The 22,751-nt window shown below is 42.0% G+C and overlaps 1 long non-coding RNA gene across 1 annotated transcript in view; it reads left to right on the forward strand.

The window, feature by feature from the left end:
• Positions 1–14,808, forward strand: part of LOC149970264 (uncharacterized) — a 34,170-nt gene extending 19,362 nt beyond the window's left edge. The window contains exon 2 of the long non-coding RNA XR_016493712.1: positions 14,009–14,808. This is a non-coding gene — a long non-coding RNA (uncharacterized LOC149970264). The remainder of the gene's footprint in view (positions 1–14,008) is intronic.
• Positions 14,809–22,751: the final 7,943 nt, after the last annotated feature.

Below are 22,751 nucleotides of genomic sequence, written 5' to 3' on the forward strand. Positions count from 1 at the left end.
GACTTTCACTAGCGATGAGATCAAATCAAATTTTATTGGTCACATCCACATGGTTAGCAGATGTTAATGCGAGTGTAGAGAAATGTTTGTGCTTCGATTTCTAACCGCGCAGTAATTTCTAACAAGTAATCTAACAAATTCACAACAACTACCTTATACACACACAATGGAACGAGATGGAATAAGAATATGTCCATATAAATATATGGATGCGCGATGGCCGTGCGGCATAGGCAAGATGCAATAGAAGGTATAAAACACAGCATATACACTACCGTTCAAAAGTTTGGGGTCACGTTGTTGTTCTTGAAAGAAAAGCAACCTTTTTGTCCATTAAATAACATCAAATTGATCATAAATACAGTGTAGACATTGTTAATGTTGTAAATGAAAATTGTAGCTGGAAACAGCAGATTAAAAAAAATGGAATATCTACATAGGCGTACAGAGGCCCATTATCAGCAACCATCACTCCTGTGTTCCAGGATTGTGTTAGCTAATCCAAGTTTATCATTTTAAAAGGCTAATTGATCATTAGAAAATCCTTTTGCAATTATGTTACAGTACAGGAGAGGGCTGAGAATGCACCCTTGTGGGGCTCCAGTGTTGAGGATCAGCGGGGTGGAGATGTTGTTTCCTACCTTCACCACCAGGGGGCAGCTAGCCAGAAAGTCCAGGACCCAGTTGCACAGTGCATGGTCGAGACACAGGGTCTCAAGCTTAATGATGAGTTTGGAGGGTACTATGTTGTTGAATGCTGAGCTGTAGTCAATGAACAGCATTCTTACACAGCTATTCTTCTTGTCCAGATGGGATAGGTCAGTGTGTAGTGTGATGGCGATTCCATCGTCTGTGGACCTATTGGGGTGGTAAGCAAATTGGAGTGGGTCTAGGGTATCAGGTAGGGTGGAGGTGATATGATGCTTGACTAGTCTCTCAAAGCACTTCATAATGACAAAAGTGAGTGCTACGGGGCGATAGTAATTTAGTTCAGTTACCTTAGCATTCTTGGGAACAGGAACAATGGTGGCCATCTTGAAGCATGTCGGAACAGCAGATAGGGATTGATTGAATATGTCCGTAAACACACCAGCCAGCTGGTCTGCGCATGCTCTGTGGACGCGGCTAGGGATGCCATCTGGGCCGGCAGCCTTGCGAGGGTTAACACATTTAAATGTTTTACTCACGTCGGCCACGGAGAAAGAGAGCCCACAGTCTTTGGTAGCGGACTGTGTCGGTGGCACTGTATTGTCCTCAAAGCGTGCAAAGAAGTTGTTTAATTTGTCTGGAAGCAAGACGTCGATGTCCGCGACAGGGCTGGTTTTCTTTTTGTAATCTGTGATTGTCTGAAGACCCTGCCACATACGTCTCGTGTTTGAGCCGTTGAATTGCGACTCTACTTTGTCTCTATACGGACGCTTTGCTTGTTTGATTGCCTTGCGGAGGGAATAACTACACTGTTTGTATTCGATCATGTTTCCAGTCGGCTTGCCATGATTAAATGTGGTGGTTCGCTCTTTCAGTTTTGCGCGAACGCTGCCATCAATCCACGGTTTCTGGTTAGGGAAGGTTTTAATAGTCACAGTGGTTACAATATCTCCAAAGCACTTCCTAATAAACTCACTCACCGAGTCAGTGTATACGTCAATGTTATTGTCTGAGGCTCCCAGAACATATCCCAGTCCACGTGATCGAAGCAATCTTGAAGCGTGGAATCCTATTGGTCAGACCAGCATTGGATAGACCTAAGCACGGGTGCTTCCTGTTTTAGGAACTGGAAGCACAGGTGCTGCCATTTGTTTTAGTTTCTGCCTATAGGAGGGGAGCAACAAGATAGAGTCGTGGTCAGATTTGCCAAAGAGAAGGCGTCGGAGGGCCTTGTATACATCGTGGAAGTTAGAGTAGCAGTGGTCCAGTGTTTTGCTTGAGCGGGTACTACAATCAATGTGTTGGTAGAATTTAGGTAGCCTTGTTCTCAAATTAGCTTTGTTAAAATCCCTAGCTACAATAAATGCATCCTCGGGATATATGGTTTCCAGTTTACATAGAGTCCAGTAAGGTTCTTTCAGGGCCATCGAAGTATCTGCTTGGGGGGGATATACACGGCTGTGACAATAATCTAAGATAATTCTCCTGAGAAATAATGCAGTCGCCATTTGATTGTAAGGAATTCTAGGTCAGGGGATCAAAAGGACTTGAGTTCCTGTATGCTGTTATGATTACACCATGAGTCTTAAATCATGAGGCATACAACCTTCCCTTACCAGAGAGATGTTTGTTTCTGTCGGCGCGACGCATTAAGAAACCTGGTGGCTGTACTGACTCTGACAACATATCCCGAATGTTACAATCTCTGAAGGCAATTCATGCCCTAATTTCATCCATCTTGTTGTCTAGAGACTGGACACTGGTGAGTAATATGCTCGGAAGCGATGGATGGTGTGCGCGCCTTCTAAGTATGACCAGGAGGCCACTCCGTCTGCCTCTCCTGCGGTGACAACTTTGTTTTGGGTCGGCCTGTGGGATTAGTTCCAATGTCCAGGGTGGCGGTCCAAACAAAGGATCCGCCTTGGGAAAGTTGTATTCCTGGTCGTAATGTTGGTAAGTTGACGTTGCTCTTACATCCAATAGTTCTTCCCGGCTGTATGTAATAACACTTAAGATTTTCTGGGCTAACAATGTAAGAAATAATACATAAAAAGCTAATTACTGCATAGTTTCCTAAGGACTTGAAGCGAGGTGACCATCTCTGTCGGCGCCATCTTGCTAATAGCCATCAGACTCATGATCTAGGAGACCCAGCAAAGCATAAACACAAAGGAGGTGAAACTCCCGAGTGGCGCAGCTGTCTAAGGTCTCAGTGCTAGAGGCGTCACTACAGACCCTGGTTTGATCCCGGGCTGTATCACAACCGGCCATGATCGGGAGTCCCATAAGGAGGCGCACAATTGGCCCAGCATCGTCCGGGTTAGGGGAGGGTTTGGCTGGGGTAGGCCGTCATTGTAAAATAAGAATTTGTTCTTAACTGACTTGTCTCGTAAAAAAAAAAAGACAATAATAAGATTCAATGCAGGTAGACTGGAATTTCCCTTCACTTGAACCCTCAGATTATTTTGTGATCTATACAGATGGGTTCATTTTAAACAACTACATGCATGATTGGAATGCAACTCCTTCCCTTCACTGTAGAACTATTGTTCAGCCATCCCGATCCAAGTCTATCCCCGTCATCTGATGTGGGTGGAAGCTAAAACTTGGAAATTATTTCCAAATGTTGAGGCAATCTATTTCAATCATTACCATAGCAAGCTTACATTTATAGGCGGTCTAATTCAACAAATCTCTCAAATCATTTTGTAGATAAAGCTCAATTGCTACAGTATTTTTAATAGAAGAGCTAGGTGAGATTCAAATCTGATTCAAATGGAATTTGATGGAGGGTTTTGCCCGTGGGTATGTTAGGCACTGACATGTCTGTTCCCATTATTAATCAAAGCTGCCCACGGAGGCAAAGGGCCGAGGCTATGAAGTGGAAGAAAAGCGGGGGACTGGGAGTTGGATGGGGGCCCAGACTCAGACACCTGCAAGGTCTGTGTCGCATAGTATAAACTCTCAAGCACAAGGAGACACTAAACTTGTGATCGATTCTCTGATACGTAGGCTATATCGTGTTTTTTTTTAAAGAAGTTAAAACATTGTTATAGTAAAGAAAACATTTAGTGAATCATAAATGGGCTTGACTGAAGCTCCCTTGAGTTATAGACCTATTATGCCATTACAGGAGACTAAAGCATATTTTGAGTAGGAGAGTGTGGGGGAAGCAACTGTGAAAATATAGTTCACCAAGCTACCAATCACTTCCTGTTGGAAGAAGTTAAGCTACACTAAAGCTACCCTTTAAAAAAATATGGTTAACTGAACTAAAGTTACTTTGAACTAAATTGTGAAAAAAACGACTTTGTACCATATGTTAATCTGAAATGTCAAAGATAACAAATTCCAAGATCAGATCACTTTGGGGTCATATGTTAGCAAAATGTGCAATTTAGCCTTTAAAACACAAAAACGACTTTCAAGTAACATTCATGTATTCCCTATTTTACCCATATTTTATTTTTGCTAAAAGATTAGTGTGTCGTTCCAATAGTTAGCTACCCCACTACATGGCAAAAAATGTAATTACTAGTTGACCTACATGAAGTTCACTACTCCCCAAACACTGAGTAGGACGTCATGAAAATCACTGTTGGAAAATACAGTATAATGGCAGGAAATACAAAAAGATATTATTGATGGCTTCTCTAGGAAGAAAGGAGTATCTTGTAGATTGCATTCTGCAATGTGCAGCATCTGTTACAATAAATGGTCCTTTCCCACACGAGAGGACACTTTTGAATCATGAGTGTACAGCTGTATCACAATAAACCAAAGGAAGTGTTAAACTAATTTACCAGATGTTTGTCTTACCAATAGTTTAAGAGTGAGACTTTTAAGTCCTTGGTCTGACATGTTGAGAATGTTTATGAAATCCCCCAGCTGTGAAAATGACTCAATAGTCCCTCTGGGCTTTTTGTGATTTCAAACAAGCTATTTATTGTTATGAATTAATACATTAGCCGCTCTTATTACAAATCAATTCTGAGGGACGGTGAAGTGGGGAATGTGCATATACTGTGAAGGGTTTCCTGGTGAACCACTGGCAGATGGTTTTACGACAGAGGTGCACTTGACATTGAGCTACCAAAATATAGTCGCAGGGTCCCCTGCCCGACATGGTTCAGAACCAACAGGCATACTGATCCCACATCAATGGAATTGGAACTGGGGCTTCAGATGAGACCTCTCTGTGGCGAGCAGTGCAGCACTCCAATGAGCTGCCAGCTCAGCTGCGTGGTGTATAGTCCATTGACTAGCCAGCTAAGGACAACGGTAAGAATCCACAATCTCCAGTCTATAGGTGCTGCTGAAACAATTGTACACAAATGCATGCCTTAATATTAAAGTCTGTTTCATTTTGTACCCTCACTTTCAGGGCATTTGTTTGTTATTTTCCCATGTTAGATCAGTGAAACTAAAGACGTGTAAATATATTGTGCCACTGTCCACAAACCTAGTTTGTTTACGTGATAGTTGGATAGGTAACGACACTGTAATCCTTTTTTAACTGCTTAGACAGTGTTTACAGACACAATTGTATGTGTAGTGCAGTTTTAACACAGTTTCAGTACTGATTCGATTGAATGCCAGCCCGAGTCAAGTAGAGTTCAGGAGGTGGTCAGCAACACAGTAGTCACTGGACCACAAACTATGCATTTCCCACCATTGGCACATAGACCTACATAGCAGTTGGCTATCCCCCATCGTAGCCTATATTTTACCTTATATTAAGAACATTCCCAATTACCCACAAGGCATGTACCCATACTCACTTATTTATTATTGGTTGCTCCCTCTGGTGACCACTACAAGGATCATGGGATGAAAACTGCTTACATTCTTGCCCTCCCTATCTGTAGGACTAGTGGATGGGGGTTAATTTAGGGAGATTATACAAGTATTACATAAAAAACTGAAGAGGGGGAACGATGTAGAGTGAGAGTCACAACTGTTAAATTTCAGTGTTATGAAGGAATCAAGCAGCAAACCCAATAGTTTCAGAAATGAAGGCACATAGAAGGCACATAATCCAAGTTGAGTTTCAAGTACTGCAGCCAATTTGCTACAGCAGGAAATAATCGTGCAGCAACAGGAAATGTGAATTATTATGTTGATTATAGTTCATGGACATTTTTTGTAGGGGTTGATACATTATTCGGAAGGGAAAAAATAAAGTCTGACATTTCTAAGTGGAAATTACAAACTTCAGATGCCTTATTAATAAACCTCAAAGTTCTCCTGCAAAAGGGTGATCACATTAAGATCCTACATCTGTAGTGGTTGCATGGCGTGCAATGTGTTGTTCACAAAAAGCAGCACCACGAACATCATGAAATAAAGTTACCCCATACATTGTGCTGTAGTTTTATATTGTGCTATACATCTTTTTTCTTTTTCCATCATCAACTAGTCTAAAGAAGGCCAGTTTTATTGCTTCTGTAATCAGAACAACAGTTTTAACTGCAAAAGGGTTTTCTAATGATCAATTAGCCTTTTAAAATGATAAATTTGGATTAGATAACACAACGTGCCATTGGAACACAGGAGTGATGTTTGCTGATAATGGGCCTCTGTACGCCCCATTTAGATATTCCATTAAAAAAATCTGCAAAGACATTTGAGAAAGATTTTGACGAACGGCCCCTACGGCAGACTGTGTTTATGAATGACATTACTCCCCTTCCTCTCGATCTATGATATAATGAATGGCAGTGTTCATTCACAGCAAGAGTGCCTGTATAGACAATGGCATCACTTGGCTGGCAAGATGTTTTCCTCTTTGGGGCATGCCATCTGTGTAATGGTGAATGCATGTCGTTGGCACGTTGCCCTTGGCCCGCGTACACTGGTGGTAAATGGCCATTGCCAGATCATGAACCGTATCCAGACAAATTCAATTAAAGTCATGTTGACTCATTGTTGTGTGTTAGTTAGAGTTCAACATGTAAAAAGTTAGGCCGAACTCTTCATTTAGGCTAGAAAATGCTTATAAGCTTGCAGTAGTCCTGGCCAGTCTAACTGCTGATTGGACTTGGAAGAGCCCAGCAGTCATTTCAGCCCATCTACATCAAATCAAATCAATGTTTTTTGTCACGTGCGCCGAATACAACAGTGACATACAACCTTACAGTGAAATGCTTACTTACAGGCTCTAACCAATGGTGCGAAAAAAAAGGTATGTGTGTGTGTGTAGGTAAGTAAAGAAACAAAACAACAGTAAAAAAAGTAGCAAGGCTATATACAGACACCTGTTAGTCAGGATTATTGAGGTAGTATGTACATGTAGGTATCGTTAAAGTGACTATGCATATATGATGACCAGAGAGTAGCAGAAGCGTAAAAAGAGGGGTTGGCGGGTGGTGGGACACAATGCAGATAGCACGGTTAGCCAATGTGCGGGAGCAATGGTTGGTAGGGCCATTTAGGTAGTATGTACATGAATGTAGAGTTAAAGTGACTATGCATATAAGATAAACAGAGTAGCAGCAGCGTAAAAGAGGGGTTGGGGGGTGGCACACAATGCAAATAGTCCGGGTAACCAAGCCTTTTTGTCCTAGACTTGGCACTCTGGTACCGCTTGCCATGCGGTAGTAGAGAGAACAGTCTATGACTGGGGTGGATGGGGTCTTTGACAATTTTTAGGGCCTTCCTCTGACACCGCCTGGTGTAGAGGTCCTGGATGGCAGGCAGCTTTGCCCCAGTGATGTACTAGGCTGTACGCACTACTCTCTGAAGTGCCTTGCTGTCGGAGGCCGAGCAATTGTCGTACCAGGCAGTGATGCAACCGGTCAGTATGCTCTCGATGTTGCAGCTGAAGAACCTTTTGAGGATCTCAGGATCCATGCCAAATCTTTTTAGTTTCCTGAGGGGGAATAGGCTTTGTCGTGCCTTCTTCACGACTGTCTTGGTGTGTTTGGACCATTCTAGTTTGTTGTTGATGTGGACACCAAGGAATTTGAAGCTCTCAACCTGCTCCACTACAGCCCCGTCGATGAGAATGGGGACGTGCTCGGTGCTCCTTTTCCTGTAGTTCACAATCATCTCCTTAGTCTTGGTTACGTTGAGGGATAGGTTTTTATTCTGGCACCATCCGACCAGGTCTCTGACCTCCTCCCTATAGGCAGTCTCGTCATTGTCGATGATCAGGCCTACCACTGTTGTGTCGTCAGCAAACTTAATGATGGTGTTGGAGTCATGCCTGGCCATGCAGTCGTGGGTGAACAGGGAGTACAGGAGGGGACTGAGCACGTACCCCTGGGGAGCTCCAGTGTTGAAGATCAGCGTGGCAGATGTGTTGCTACCTACCCTCACCACCTGGGTGCGGCCTGTCAGGAAGTCCAGGATCCAGTTGCAGAGGGAGGTGTTTAGTCCCAGGATCCTTAGCTTGGTGATGAGCTTTGAGGGTACTATGGTGTTGAACGCTGAGCTGTAGTCAATGAACAGCATTACCACACAGGTGTTCCTTTTGTCCAGGTGGGAAAGGGCAGTGTGGAGTGCGATAGAGATTGCATCATCTGTGGATCTGTTTGGGCGGTATGCAAATTGGAGTGGGTCTAAGGTTTCTGGGATAATGGTGTTGATGTGAGCCATTACCAGCCTTTCAAAGCACTTCATGGCTACGGACGTGAGTGCTACAGATCTGTAGTCATTTAGGCAGGTTGCCTTTGTGTTATTGGGCACAGGGACTATGGTGCTTCTGCTTGAAGCATGTTGGTATTACAGACTCAATCAGGGACATGTTGAAAATGTCAGTGAAGACACCTGCCAGTTGGTCAGCACATGCCCGGAGCACACGTCCTGGTAATCCGCCTGGCCCTGCAGCCTTGTGTATGTTGACCTGTTTAAAGGTCTTACTCACGTCGGCCATGGAGAGCATGATCACACAGTCGTCCGGAACAGCTGATGCTCTCATGCATGCCTCAGTGTTGCTTGCCTCGAAGTGAGCATAGAAGTGATTTAGCTCGTCTGGTAGGCTCGTGTCACTGGGCAGCTCGCGGCTGTGCTTCCCTTTGTAGTCTGTAATAGTTTGCAAGCCCTGCCACATCCGACGAGCTTCGGAGCCGGTGTAGTATGATTCAATCTTAGCCCTGTATTGACGACTTTGCCTGTTTGATGGTTCGTCGCAGGGCATAGTGGGATTTATTGTAAGCTTCCGGGTTAGAGTCCCACACCTTGAAAGCGGCAGCTCTACCCTTTAGCTCAGTGCGAATGTTGCCTGTAATCCATGGCTTCTGGTTGGGGTATGTACGTACAGTCACTGTGGGGACAACGTCCTCAATGCACTTATTGATAAAGCCCGTGACTGATGTGGTGTATTCCTCAATGTCATCAGAAAAATCCCGGAACATGTTCCAGTCTGTGATAGCAAAGCAGTCCTGTAGTTTAGCATCTGCTTCATCTGACCATTTTTTTATAGACCGAGTCACTGGTGCTTCCTGCTTTAATTTAATCAGGAGGATAGAGTTGTGGTCGGATTTACCAAATGAAGGGCGAGGGAGAGCTTTGTACGCGTCTCTGTGTGTGAAGTACAGGTGATCTAGACTCTTTTTCCCTCTGGTTGCACATTTAACATGTTGATAGAGATTTGGTAGAACTGATTTAAGTTTCCCTGCATTAAAGTCTCCGACCACTAGGAGCGCCGCCTCTGGGTGAGTGGATTCCTGTTTGCTTATTTCGTTATACAGCTGACTGAGTGCGGTCTTAGTGCCAGCATCTGTCTGTGGTGGTAAATAAACAGCCATGAAAAGTATAGCTGAGAACTCTCTAGGCAAGTAGTGTGGCCTGCATTTTATCACAATATACTCTACTTCAGGCGAGCGAAATCTAGAGACTTCCTTAGATTTCATGCACCAGCTGTTGTTTACAAATATACACAGACCGCCGCCCCTCGTCTTACCGGACTGTGCTGTTCTATCCTGCTGGTGCAGCGTGTATCCCGCTAGCTGAATATCCATGTCGTCATTCAGCCACGATTCCGTGAAGCATAGGATATTACAGTTTTTGATGTCCCGTTGGTAGGATATTCGTAATCGTACCTCGTCTAGTTTATTGCCCAATGATTGCATGTTGGCAAGTAATATTGACGGTAATGGCAGCTTTCCTAGTTGTCTTCTGCGGGTCCGGACGAGGCATCCGGCTCTTCGTCCTCTGCGTCGCTTCCTTTTGCGAATAATTGGGATGTCTGCCCTGTGGGTTGTTTGGAGAATATCGTATGAGTCCTGCTTGTTGTTGTTGTTGAAGAAGTCTTTGTCTAATCCGAGGTTAGTGATCGCTGTCCTGATATCCAGAAGCTCTTTTCTTCCGTAAGATACGGTTGCAGAAACGATAGCACAATTGGTTAGGAGACCGTAAAACGGCGGCCATCTCCTCCTCCTGAAAAAGTTAAGGTACACACAGACAGCCTGAAAGGACTGAGTCACCATCATTGATATAGAACTCCTCTATGCTCACCGTACTGTATACTGTTCATCATTAGGCTATACTGATTTTAAGATAGTCTGTACAGTACAGAAATCCCTCTCTTCATGAATTATGGTAATAGTAGTACATTTTACAGAATGGCACATCTTCTTGACCCATGCTGATTCCTGGCGTGATTTAAAGCACACAGGTCTCTCTTCACATGTGATGCAAGACATGAAACCACATCTGGAATCTGTTTAAAACATTTACACTAAGGAGTCGTCAAAATGTAACTACTTCTTAGGATAATTCTTTCAGGTGTTCATGTAGCCCTCTATACAGAAGTTAATCTAATCAGCTGATACCTGGCTCAGTTAAAGGGACCGCGTGGGGACATTTTGGAGGAGCCGTAGTACCTCTGTTTGAGCACTGTCTGACACATTGTAAAGTAGTAAATCAGTGGCCAAGCTGATGCAAATGTATATTTTCTGTTGGGTTTGAATGTTTCTATTCAGGGTGAGTCGTTGACATAAAAGCTCAGAGTAAAAGAGCTGTGTACTCACCTGTGATGGCTTGCGCCAACCACAACCTTTCCTTTTGTGTTTGTAAGTACCAGAGCATTTTATGAAGCCATTGTTTGAAAAGTCATCACACATTACAAAGGGAGGGGTGTGGCATGCAAATTGTATATTACAATTCTCTACCCTTCACCCAGAAGTTTGCACTCGTTCACTCCCCCACATGCATTTAAAGGATTTGATTGGTGCAAGAATGGCTGAATTCATGAAGGGGAGTGTTCAAGTGCTGACTGAAGCCACAGACTTTATTTAGGTATTGGATCCTCGAATGGACTTCCATGCCATGTAACTAGCGTTAGCCATGTAACTAGCGTTAGCCATGTAACTAGCGTAAGCCATGTAACTAGCGTAAGCCATGTAACTAGCGTAAGCCATGTAACTAGCGTAAGCCATGTAACTAGCGTAGCCATGTAACTAGCGTTAGCTTTAGTCAGTAAACATCTTCAAGTGCAGTAGTACTACACATCAGAGTACTACACTGTTTTCAGACAAAGAAATCAGAAAATTCTGAGTAAAGGAAAAATAGCAACATTAGGCTAAACAAAACATTTAACGCAACATAAACATAAAACATAAAACAAATAAGGAAATCAGTCAATTGAAATAAATAAATAAATTGAATTAAAACATCATGGTGCTCAAAAAATCATAGTGCAAGAAAGTACATAAATGACAGGTGAAAACAAAACACCTTTCACCTTTTCACCTTTGCGCTAGGATTTTTTGGGCACCATGATGTTTTAATAAACATCTTTATATTGCATTCAAGCCTCAGTTTTGGATGTATTCATTTATTTCGACAGTGTGCGGGTTTCATCTCTTCCAGTATTCTTATTTAGACTCCTACTCACCTAGAACAGACACTATTCAGTAGTAAGGACCAGAAAAGAGCGCAGATGGCCTCATCATTTATGTATTTATTCCCCGTCTGCAGCCACCACTTTTGAATTGTAGTGGATATTTTGTCCTTTGCAGAAATCGGAGGCTTAACTGATGCCCAAGCACACACACGGACTTACACTGAGGTGGATATTTAAAACCTATTTTTTTCCCTAACACGGGCCCCTTCCAAATGCTGGCTCCCTCAGCTGACAACCTCTCCTGCAAACTGAAATCTCTCTACCTCAAGGAAACCAGGCCTCAACTACATGGCATGACACTGAGTGAGTATGTAAGGTCAAAGAGGATCCCAAGAGGCTTCCGTATTCAGAAAGTAGCTACTCTGGGTCGCAAAGATGAGGATTTCTGCATCAAGTGGTGGGAGGTCCTCAATAAAGCCTCCTTGGACCTTAAGGTTCTTATCCTTGAACACACTCATTGGGTACTGACCAAAACTAAGACAGAGATCTATGAAACCAGAACCTTTTAAAGCTCTGGAAGAAGATCTCAAAATATCCATGATAACCTACAAAAGACAAAGATAAGCAAACTGAGGAGAGATACCATGGACAACCGCGATGACAGGGTGTACCCATTGAGGTTGAACGCACCATCACAGGGCTATGGAAAACCTAAGAAGCAAGTCGGTTTAGAAGAAAAAGACATCCTACACCTTTGGCTCTAGCACCTCCGATTTCCAATCTGACTCTGATTAAGGTTTTCAAAGGGAAGGAGAACGACACAGCCCTGTAGGAGGATCAAGACCCCAACAGTACTGCTACTACACCAGACAAAGACAACGAGGAGGGGTCGATGCAGAATGGGGAGAAAGATTTCAGCACTGACCGAACAGCAGGACTAGAATCTAATCTTCAATCTGTCCGACAACAACCTGACACCGGCTGAGTAATGCCTTCTTAACAAAGGTTTGTCCTATGTCCCCCCTTCTACCAAATAATCTATTTAAGATAAAAGTTGAGATGTTCAAATTCTAGAGATCCATCAAGTTGAAATATTTCAACAACAAAGACAATGTGCAGGTGTACAATCCCACTACTGAATAACTTTTGTAACTTTTGTCCACCAGTAAACAATGTCAATATTGACATTTTTTTTGTAATCTGGTGAATGTTGACTTAATCCTGCAGTCGTCTAAACACAGAGACATTGGGAAAGTGAAACGCGATACACTGTCGTCCCTGAGCAGCAGCAACAGGAAAGCGGCTTAGTATTGTTAAATAAAGACAATTATGACTTTGAGATCATGTCCCAACTCTAATGGGACTTGTTACACCAAGATGGAAAGCAACCCTACCACCATTTTTCAGGAAGAAATGGTATATTTTCTCAAACGCATTGGTAGAGGGCAACATCTCCCAATCTGAATTTAAGTTTCTTACAAAAGACTTCCCTTCAGTCCCTCTTGTGCACTGCCTTCCTAACGTTCACAAATCATTAGAGAACCCCCCTGGACAGCCTATTGTAGCATGTAATGACAGTTTAACTGAACCTATTTCCCATTATGTTGACCGGATCCACGTCCTATTGTGGTATAACTGCCCTCATACTTGAGAGACACTGGTGATTTTCGTTAAACAGCTATCTGAACTTGAAATTGGTGATGACTATTTAGATTTCTCTCTCATTGCCCTAGATGTTGTTTCTTTATATACTAACGTACCACATCACAAAGGACTGGAGACCTTTTGGAACAGAGATGGGACACAACAACCCTATACAGGTTTTTTGATGGACCTGGGGACAATCCTCCTATACAATAACACATTTTTTTTGAAGACTGTTACTATTTACAAAAACAGGGAGCGACAATGGGCTCCATTTCCTCTCCTGAGAAAATTTGGGGGTTATCTGGAATACAAGTTCATTTGGCACAATAACCCTTTCCCCCAACATATACTTGGTGGAAAATATATATTGAGGATGCGTTTCTCGTTTGAAATGGTCCCCTCAATGCGTTTGATGATTTTCTCACTTACCTTAATCATATGGTTCAATCTATCAAGTTTACAGCCGAGATTAGTCATAGCTAGGATATCCTTCCTTGACACCTCGCCTCAGGGTCCTTGTGGACTACTTTGTATACAAAGCCTACAGACAAGAACGGTATTCTACATGCCTCTTGTGCGCATCCCACATTTCTAAAGGGATTAGCGTACACACAATTTCTGAGACTCTAGCGCATTTGTACTGATACAGCAGTTTGAAGATGAGACTTTGAAAATGTATAGACAGTCTGACGACCGCTCGTACCCCTGAAGAATGGCTTGATGATGCTCTCAGTAGAGTTCATACCCTTGGTGAGACCTCAACCCGGAATGAATAAAAGTAATTTAAAAAACAAACATGTATGTCTCTGCGCCACTAAATATTGTCCTCTGAGTGATGACATCACATCAAGGGAGCGATTACGAAACGCCTGATCCTGCTTGACAAGCTATTTTCTCTGTCCCCCCTCTCTTTTCACACTACAGGGCCAGGAATGTCAGGGACTTCATTGTTCGGGCTGTCCCTCTGAAAATAAGTGACGTAAGACTGGACTGGACGAGGTGACTGGCTTCTATCCCTGCCATAGTTGTGCAGCATGTAAGGTTCCTGTAACAAAGTGAGTGTATTCAGCAGCTCTGCCATTGGCAAACAAAACGCTTACATGCAGCTCTTCTAATGTGATATTCCTTATCTCCTGTCCATGCAATAAATCCCCTATTGCAAGTCATTTCTCAGAGGCTGGTCACAGCGTCTCCTCCATGTCCTTCTGTGCAATACAACAGATGAAACATTCAAGTAGGGGTGGTAAAAGCTTGTACTTAGTCTTCTCCAGACAGAATGCAGGTGGATGTTCTATTTTTTTTAAAAACTCTTCACCCATCAGGCATGAATGGCATGAATGAAGAATTGTTATTGAAGGGTTTTATGTAACTGGTATATTGCCTCATTGGTGTTCAACACCCCCATCTAGTGGTGTCTCTAGCACCCTACTCTACAATCCCGTGTTTTTTATTCTGAGGAATGTTCACATGTAAAAGCAATAATTGATGATATTTCTCTGCCCGCTTTTGTATCATGCATTCTATTCTACTATGCACAGATTTATAGATTACCTGATGTGTTTTCTTGCTTGATCATGTGACATGCAATTACCCTTGAAATAGAAGCCAGGTGTGTGTGCCGACATTCTCACCAATGATGGCCTGAGGCCAAAACGTTCGTGTTTCGTTTTCACCCTTCATTTATGCACTATGATGTTTTAATAAACAGCTTTATTTTGCATTCAGGCTCAGTTTTGGATGTATTCTTTTTTTTTGACAGTGCGGGTCTCAATCTCTTTCAGTATTCTTATTTTGACTCCTACGCACACCCACAGTTTCATCAGCTGTCTGGGTGGCTGGTATCAGATGATCCCGCAGGTGAAGAAGCCAACCCAGACTTTGTGTTTTTCCTGGGGCAAAAGTTCAGGATATCACCAGGTTGCCTCCCGAGGCCGTGCGTCAGTCACCGGGGGCTGATACTGTCATGGTTCATGTGGGGTCGAATGACATCATGAAGGGCAGCTCAGAACAGCCGAAGATGGATTTTAAAGAACTGATTGGGTCACTACTTGACAGCAACAAACACCCAATAATATCTGGCCCTCTGCCCTCCCTAAATTGTGGCATTGAACGGTTCAGCAGACTTTTATCCCTCCTTAACTGGCTACTAGACTATTGCAGCTTTATGGGAGTAACATTTATTGACAATTTTGATACCCTCTGGAATCAAAGCTTGTATTCTAAGAAGGATGGGATTCACCACCCAAATCATTTGGGTTCCTGGATCCTTTCACAGCACTAAAAGGCTGAGTTGAGACAAGGACTTATCAATGACCCAAGTCCAGCTCATTTAATCCCTACCATTGTGTCGCTGAGTTGTCATAATGTTTCAGCAAATGTACATTATCCCAGGGACGTTGGAAGACAATGTAAGTAACCTCATTTATGTCCCTCTTACTGCCCTGAATGCCTCTGCTGATCCTACAGCTATTGTATGCAGTAATCATGTGCCTATGAACCAGAGTTCTACTGTTAGCACTGTGGTGGTGTGCACTAGCAGGAAGTCCACTGTGTGCAGCTCACCCTGCACTAACAAATAACCGAGCATGTCTACCTCTGCTAAATTTCCCAGTAAAGCAAAAAATAAATCAAGGACCAAGGTTAATGAAATCAATAATTTGCCAGTAACAGATGATATTCATATCTAACAATCTCTGAAACTCACTTAGATAATACCTGTGACGATGCAGTGGTAGCAATACATGGTTTTAATATCTACAGAAATGCCAAAGGTGGAGGAGGTGTGGCTGTTTATATTCAGAACCACATTCCTCTAAAGCTTAGAGAGGATCTCAGGTTAAATACTGTTGAAGTAATATGGCTACAGGTTCATCTGCCTCACCTAAAGCCCATTCTGGTGGGAAGCTGCTTTAGACCACCAAGTGCTAACAGTCAGTATCTGGATAGCATATGTGAAATGCTTGATAATGTATGTGATATCAATAGAGGTATATTTTCTGGATTATTTCAATATTGACTGGCTTTCATCAGGCTGCCCACTCAAGAGAGAGCTTCAAACTGCAACTAGTGCCTGCAACCTGGTTCAGGTTATCAATCAACCTACCAGGGTAGTGATACCTATGTTGTAAAGAATATTTGTTGGTCTGTGGTGTGTAATGTGGTGTGTGAACTTGACACATTTATGAAATTGCTTATCTCGGTTACTATTAAGCATGCACCCATTATGAAAATTACTGTAAAAACTGTTAACTCCCCGTGGATTGATGAGGAATTTAAACATTTTATCGTTGAGAGGGATATTTGTTGGTCTGAAATGACAAATGAAAATGGAAAATAGGTCTGGCTGTACAACCTATTGGCAAACGTACTTCAAATTGAGAAATCATGTGACTAAACTGAATGAAAAGAATAAGAAACTACACTATGAAACAAAGAAATTACATAAAGAATGATAGTAAAAAGCTTTGGAGCACTTTAAATGAAATTTTTTCACAAAACCCATTGATATTTCCAACTACTTTAATAAAAAAAATGTTTCATTGGCAAGATTAGCAAATTTAGGCCTGACATGCCAGAAACAAACTGACACTACACATCCAAGTATATCTGACCAAATTATGAAAGACAAGCATTGTAATTTTGAATTTTGTAAAGTGTGGAAAAAAATCTGGATATTATAGGATGATATTGCCACTCCTATTTGCCATTTGTTCATTTAAGCCTACTAGAAAGTGTGTGCCCTCAGGCCTGAAGGGAAGCAAAAGTTATTCCCCTACCTAAGAATAGTAAAGCCCCCTTTACTGGCTCAAATAGCCGACCAATCAGCCTGTTACCAACCCTTTAGTAAACTTTTAGAAAAAATGGTGAGAGAAACTGATAATGCAAAGATTGTGGGGGCGGTTTTGTTGGGCAGCACTGCTGACCCTTGGATGTACACAAAGAGCTAACATTAATAATATGCATTTCAAACTCTTCTGGCTCAAAGTGGAGGAGAGATTGACTTCATCACTACTTGTATTTGTGAGAGGTATGGACATATTGAATCCACCAAGCTGTTTGTTTGAACTACTGGCACACAGCTCAGACACTCACGAATACCCCACAAGACATGCCACCAGAGGTCTCTTCCCAGTTCACAAGTCTAGAACAGACTACGGTACTACATAGAGTCATGAATACAAGGAACTCTATTCAACAGCATACTTTTAAAAAACTTAGCTAGCAAAATAGACAAGCAGTCATCATCATGAATCAAATTGGCAATCTACTGGCAAATCCTTTTCAATCCTTGTCATATGAAGATAAATTATAGATAAAATGTATCGGTGCTCATCGGCCATTGGACATAAACATTACACAACAAGTTGCAAATCTCAAATTCAACAATGAATGGTTTGGAATGAATCAGTGGCTAACTGTAAGCTTTGGAAAGCAATCACTAGCCTGCTATTCATTGGAGTGGATGTGTGGTCCAAATCTGGGAATAAGGGTCTCTCTTCCAAGTTTAAAAGGATAAAAATTCACTCGCAACACACCATGGGCCAGAAAAGGTTGAATACATTGGCCAAGCTGTCCATCCAGCATGACTTCTGCCGCGTTCAAAACAACTGGAAACACTGAACTGGGGAATCTCGAACTTCAGGGAATTCAAGACTACTGGGGAACTCAAGACAACTAGCTCCAACTGGAAAATACGTTTTGAACTTTCATCCAACTCGGAATTCCAAGTCGGGAACTCTGACCTGAAGATCACTGATGTCATGATTCAACCTTGTTTTTTTCCAGAGTTCCCAGTTGTCTTGAAAGCACCATAAATCCAGAGAATGACAGACATTGATGACAAAGTTTGATGATGAAATTTGCCCACAAGAAGGACCACCGACTCACATTCCTGTTTCAAGTGAGCACAGCACAAGGTGAGTCCAAAAAGGTCTTGTATCCTGCTGCATAAATTATGTAAAATGCCAGGGAGATATGTATACGGTAGCTGAGAAAGTAATACTAAGTATATGTTGTGTAGTAAGCTGTTAGTAGCCCATGTGCCTCACCCTAATAATTTGGTCCCTTTTCCCCTCATAACTTAGCCTACTGTTCTAACTTGGTGGTGCACATGTAGCCTATAGCCTGTTTTAGTGAAATGTAATCATCTGATATTGTAAGAGCTTTCATTGTCTGCTTATATGCCCCCTTTGTCCTACGGTTCTGACTTGGTGTACAGGGAGAATACTGTAAGAACAGCTCATTTTCTGAATTCTGTCACTGTACATTTCAAAAGTGCTAAACAAATTGTTATGTTGACTACGTCCGTCCTAGCTCACTCATTAATGTCTTAATCGAAATTACGTATTGCCTCTTATCCACTCGTCGTCCCCTTATGACATAGTTTGTACATCTCAATTGTCAGTAGAAACCACATTTGTTTAAGCAAGGCAGACAGACATATTTTTATTTATTTAACCTTTATTTAACTAGGCAAGTCAGTTAAGAACAAATTCTTATTTACAATGACGGCCTACCAAAAGGCAAAGGGCCTCCTGCAGGGACGGGGGCCTGGGATTAAAAAAATAATACAAGTATAGATATAGGATTCACTCCATGGTGCTGAAAAGACAGCTTTATGTAGGCCCTAACAGTTTATGGGCACCGTTGCTCACCATTATAGTGCAATTCATGTATTGTTTAGTGTTGTTTTGTGGCTTTGCTGGCATGCATCTAAAAACAATCATTTTTGCGTTTGCCCCACCAAGATTACATGCCAAAATCGCCACTGGTCTCAATGCATTTTATTCCCATTGAGGACCCAAGAGAGTCCAGACAGGGTCATTGTTGCAGCTGCTCCTTGCCGAGGTATTCCCCCACTGTGTGTCTATTATTGTTCTAGTTTGATCCCACCCCAACCCCCACTGTCTATGAACAGCATTAGGTCACAATGTTGTCGGCAGACAAAAGGAAACGCTGCAACAACAATCCACTACCAGGTTCAAAGAGGACAATCACTGGGGTTCCCCCATGAATGGAATTCCCCAGCAATGAGTCCTTCAATTTGACACAAATCAATAGGTCGATGTAATCTTACTATCCTGAACGTTTGAGTACTTGTGAATCTTTTAGGGTCACAAAGCATGTATAGCCTAATCAGTGCTAGAACACTAATCAATCAAGATTATTGACAAGGACTCAATGAGGTGCAATGGTTGAGAAAAAAACACTGTTTTAGTAGCTACAATAACTGCTAAATTGTGGTTTTAAAAAAAATGTGACTGTTATAACGCATTAGTAAGCCTCTATTCAAAGTCAAAGAAGACAAGGAAGATAAACTCGTTGGTTGAAGCATTGTTGCACCCTCTAGCGACTTGCCATTGAAAACAAATGTACCAGGATACAAGGCACAGCAACGTATGTGTATGGGTGATTACGCATATCCAGTTTTATCTGGTTTTGACTTCATCCTTGCGCCGTCTGCCATCTTGTGGACACTGATAGCACAGCACACTGTTTTGGGGGGGATAACTTGCTATACAGTCACCAAAGTTATGATTTACAATATAACACGTAATAAATATATGGTTCTTAAATTAACCTGTTGCTTTTCAAACTATGTCTTTCTTTGAAAGAATCATGCAATTTTTTTAATTAAAAGTCTGTCCCGAACCAGCCTTAACTATCCCTCCTAGCTTTTCCCTAAAAATTGTACTGCTCCACAGTTTGTAGTCTGGCATGTTTTAGGCCTCACCAAAACCAAATGGAGTTGCTACACTTGTCTAAATTTCTATAAGGGAAAAAAAAGTATTTGCAACTTTTGTGTAGTAACAGGTGTTATAACAGAGTTTGTAAATGTAGTAATAATGAGTTACACAATTCTATTTCTCAAGACTGGGTGTACAATATCTGTGGACCGATTCATAAGTGACACACAAAAAAAGTCGCTTGTGGAGACAGACAAGCACAGCAATGGTGGATATCAACCTCCATTCTGGTAACTTAACGAACAAATCAGCTTAGTGATTGAGTGTCAGGATATTCACCTCTCTCAGAGGTCATTGTGGGTTGTCCCTCTTGTGGTCACCTTGAGGCATTGCATTAATCGTGTAATCATGTTGTTGTTTTTTTACAATGGGTTAAAGGATATTTTTTTATCCTAATGTGAAATACTAAATCAATAAAGATTGGGCCGAATGTGTATGTTTAGTAATACATATGAAAGGAACTCTTTAAAAGTATGCTGCCTGCAATGTTGCATCATAAGACCACACTGCTTATCCAAGACAAATACACAAATAGGCCTATTCAGATTCATAGTAATACCTTCGAACGGAGTCTCCATCCCCATTGGATCAATAATGAAAGATTAGACTGCAAGAATAGCTTTTAAATACCACACGCTTGATATGATGTAAGACTGAGTGCAAAGGACTTTGGTCTATGAGAGCAAAGCAGCTGAGCGGTCGACAACCCATTACATTGCACAGATGGTGTGGCTTACTGCCTCTCCTCTTTAAGCCACCATGCTTGGTGTGGTACATGGTCAGCCATTTTGTTACAGTTCCAACTGGATATTCTGCCTTGCATATCGAATGGTAGAGCAAGTCTGTTAGCTGCCTAAGCCTTGGACTCTAGATTTAAAAACATATTGTGGGGGTTTATGAAACTCAAACCCTTGTATATAAAATGCCTTAGAATCATTTTTGCATTCTTGAACCTCAAGTTCCTGACTGATACATAAAATGTGAGGGAATTAAAGGGTGGTGGGGGTGACAAGGGCTGTAGCTATTGGATAAATGTGCCAATGACAACAAAGACCAGGTGGATTTATGGTTTAAAGCCATGTCTGCAGATCAGACTTTTCAGGTTCTGCGCATGCGTTTCTTCACCTCTACTTTACTCACACATTTGTTGTGGTCTCCTTCCCGTCACATTTCCCACTGTCAATCGTGAATTATAATCATCCACGTTTTACCGGTGAAACGTCCATGCAGCATTTGCATACCAACCATTGGATCCCATCCAGTTTCATGAGGATATGCATTAGATCTTCTTGTTGTGTTGTTTCAAAGTAAACTGTAGTGTTGTTTTGAATTATGTACAGTGAGTGAATTTTAGAGCAGATGGTGTTAATTAAACTGTAGATTAGTTTACCTCTGTATTTTGCCTAGTGGCACATGCTGTTGAGTTTTGGCCATGTGAGAGAAAAATGCAGTGGTGTTTTTTTCTTACAGTAAAATAATACTAGGCTATTACATTCGGTTCTGTACAATACTATAGTTATGTGATCTTGCAGACATTGGGCTTGTTTGAGTGGTAAGGAAAAAGCAACCAACTGTAGACGAAAAGTTGTGGAGTGAAGTAGGGGGAGATGCATCTTCAACAGCCGAAACTCGGACACTGTTGTGGTTTTGCAGCAGCAAGGCTCAGAGCAACATGGCAGTGTTGCAATTGTTTCTAAAACATTTGTCTTTGTAATGTTGAAATAAACTTGTAAATGTGTGTACATTGTACAATCAATTGGTGAGAGAGCGAATCAAATCACATTCATTTGTACATATATAATGTATACATGAATCGCTGCAAAGTTAGTCATGTCTTTGGTCACATTCACTTGGGTCAAACAAAAACACCCTAATGATTGGTTGACAATAGAAGCTCTCACAATGCAGGTAATGCCTGCATTATGTAGTTGGTGAAGAGCAACTACAGAGATTTGCAGTCCACTGCAGTCCGAACTTCATGACCTTTGATCACATGGTTTTTGTAACGTTCATGTAGTTGCAAGTCTGATCATTTTTATCCCTATAATGCAACACAATTTGGAAGGCGGTGACCATCGACTTGAAAAAAAGTGATCTGCTCGAATGCGCTCATTGATTCAGCTTTGATCTAACTTTATTCAACTTTGAACGCCATTGGCCAGAGTAGACTGTGGAGCCAGAGATGAAAAGGCGAAGCGAAGGGTTACTCTGGCTAGAATCTGTCCAAAATAAGACCAATGTGTTTCTATGGACTTATTTTGGACCTAAACTTGTAACTTGCCCTCCCACCTTTGGGACAAGCAGCATACCACCCTGCATCCCACTGCTGGCTTGCAACTGAAGCTAAGAAGGGTTTGTTCCTGGATGGGAGACCAGATGCTGCTGGTGTTGGAGGGCCAGTAGGAGGCACTCTTTCCTCTGGTCTAAAAAAAGATCCCAAGGTCAGTGATTGGTGACATTGCCCTGTGCAGGGTGATGTATTTCAGATGGGATGTTAACAGGTGTCCTGACTCTGTGGTCACTAAAGATTCCATGGAACTTATTGTAAGAGTAGGGGTGTTAACCCTGGTGTCCTGGCTAAACCCCCCAATCTGGCCCTCATACAATCATGGCCACCTATTCATCCCCAGCTTCCAATTGGCTCATTCCTCTCCCCTGTAACTATTCCCCAGGTTGTTGCTGTAAATGAGAATGTGTTCTCAGTCAATTTACCTGTTAAAATAAGGGTTAAATTTAAAAAATAAATAAACGACTCCCATTGTTATGGCGGAGATATAAGCATCTCTTCGTTATATACAGATCTATGGTAGAGCAGAGACTATAGGGTTATTCGACAGTGCAGGTGACTGACTGATCTACAAACCTTACATCATAAATAACTAGTAGCCTACTGATGTATTTGTAGATCAGTCTGTCACAAT

The sequence above is a fragment of the Oncorhynchus mykiss genome, chromosome 30, assembly GCF_057628025.1.
Source record: "Oncorhynchus mykiss isolate SJ-2025 chromosome 30, ASM5762802v1, whole genome shotgun sequence".
Taxonomy (NCBI): domain Eukaryota; kingdom Metazoa; phylum Chordata; class Actinopteri; order Salmoniformes; family Salmonidae; genus Oncorhynchus; species Oncorhynchus mykiss.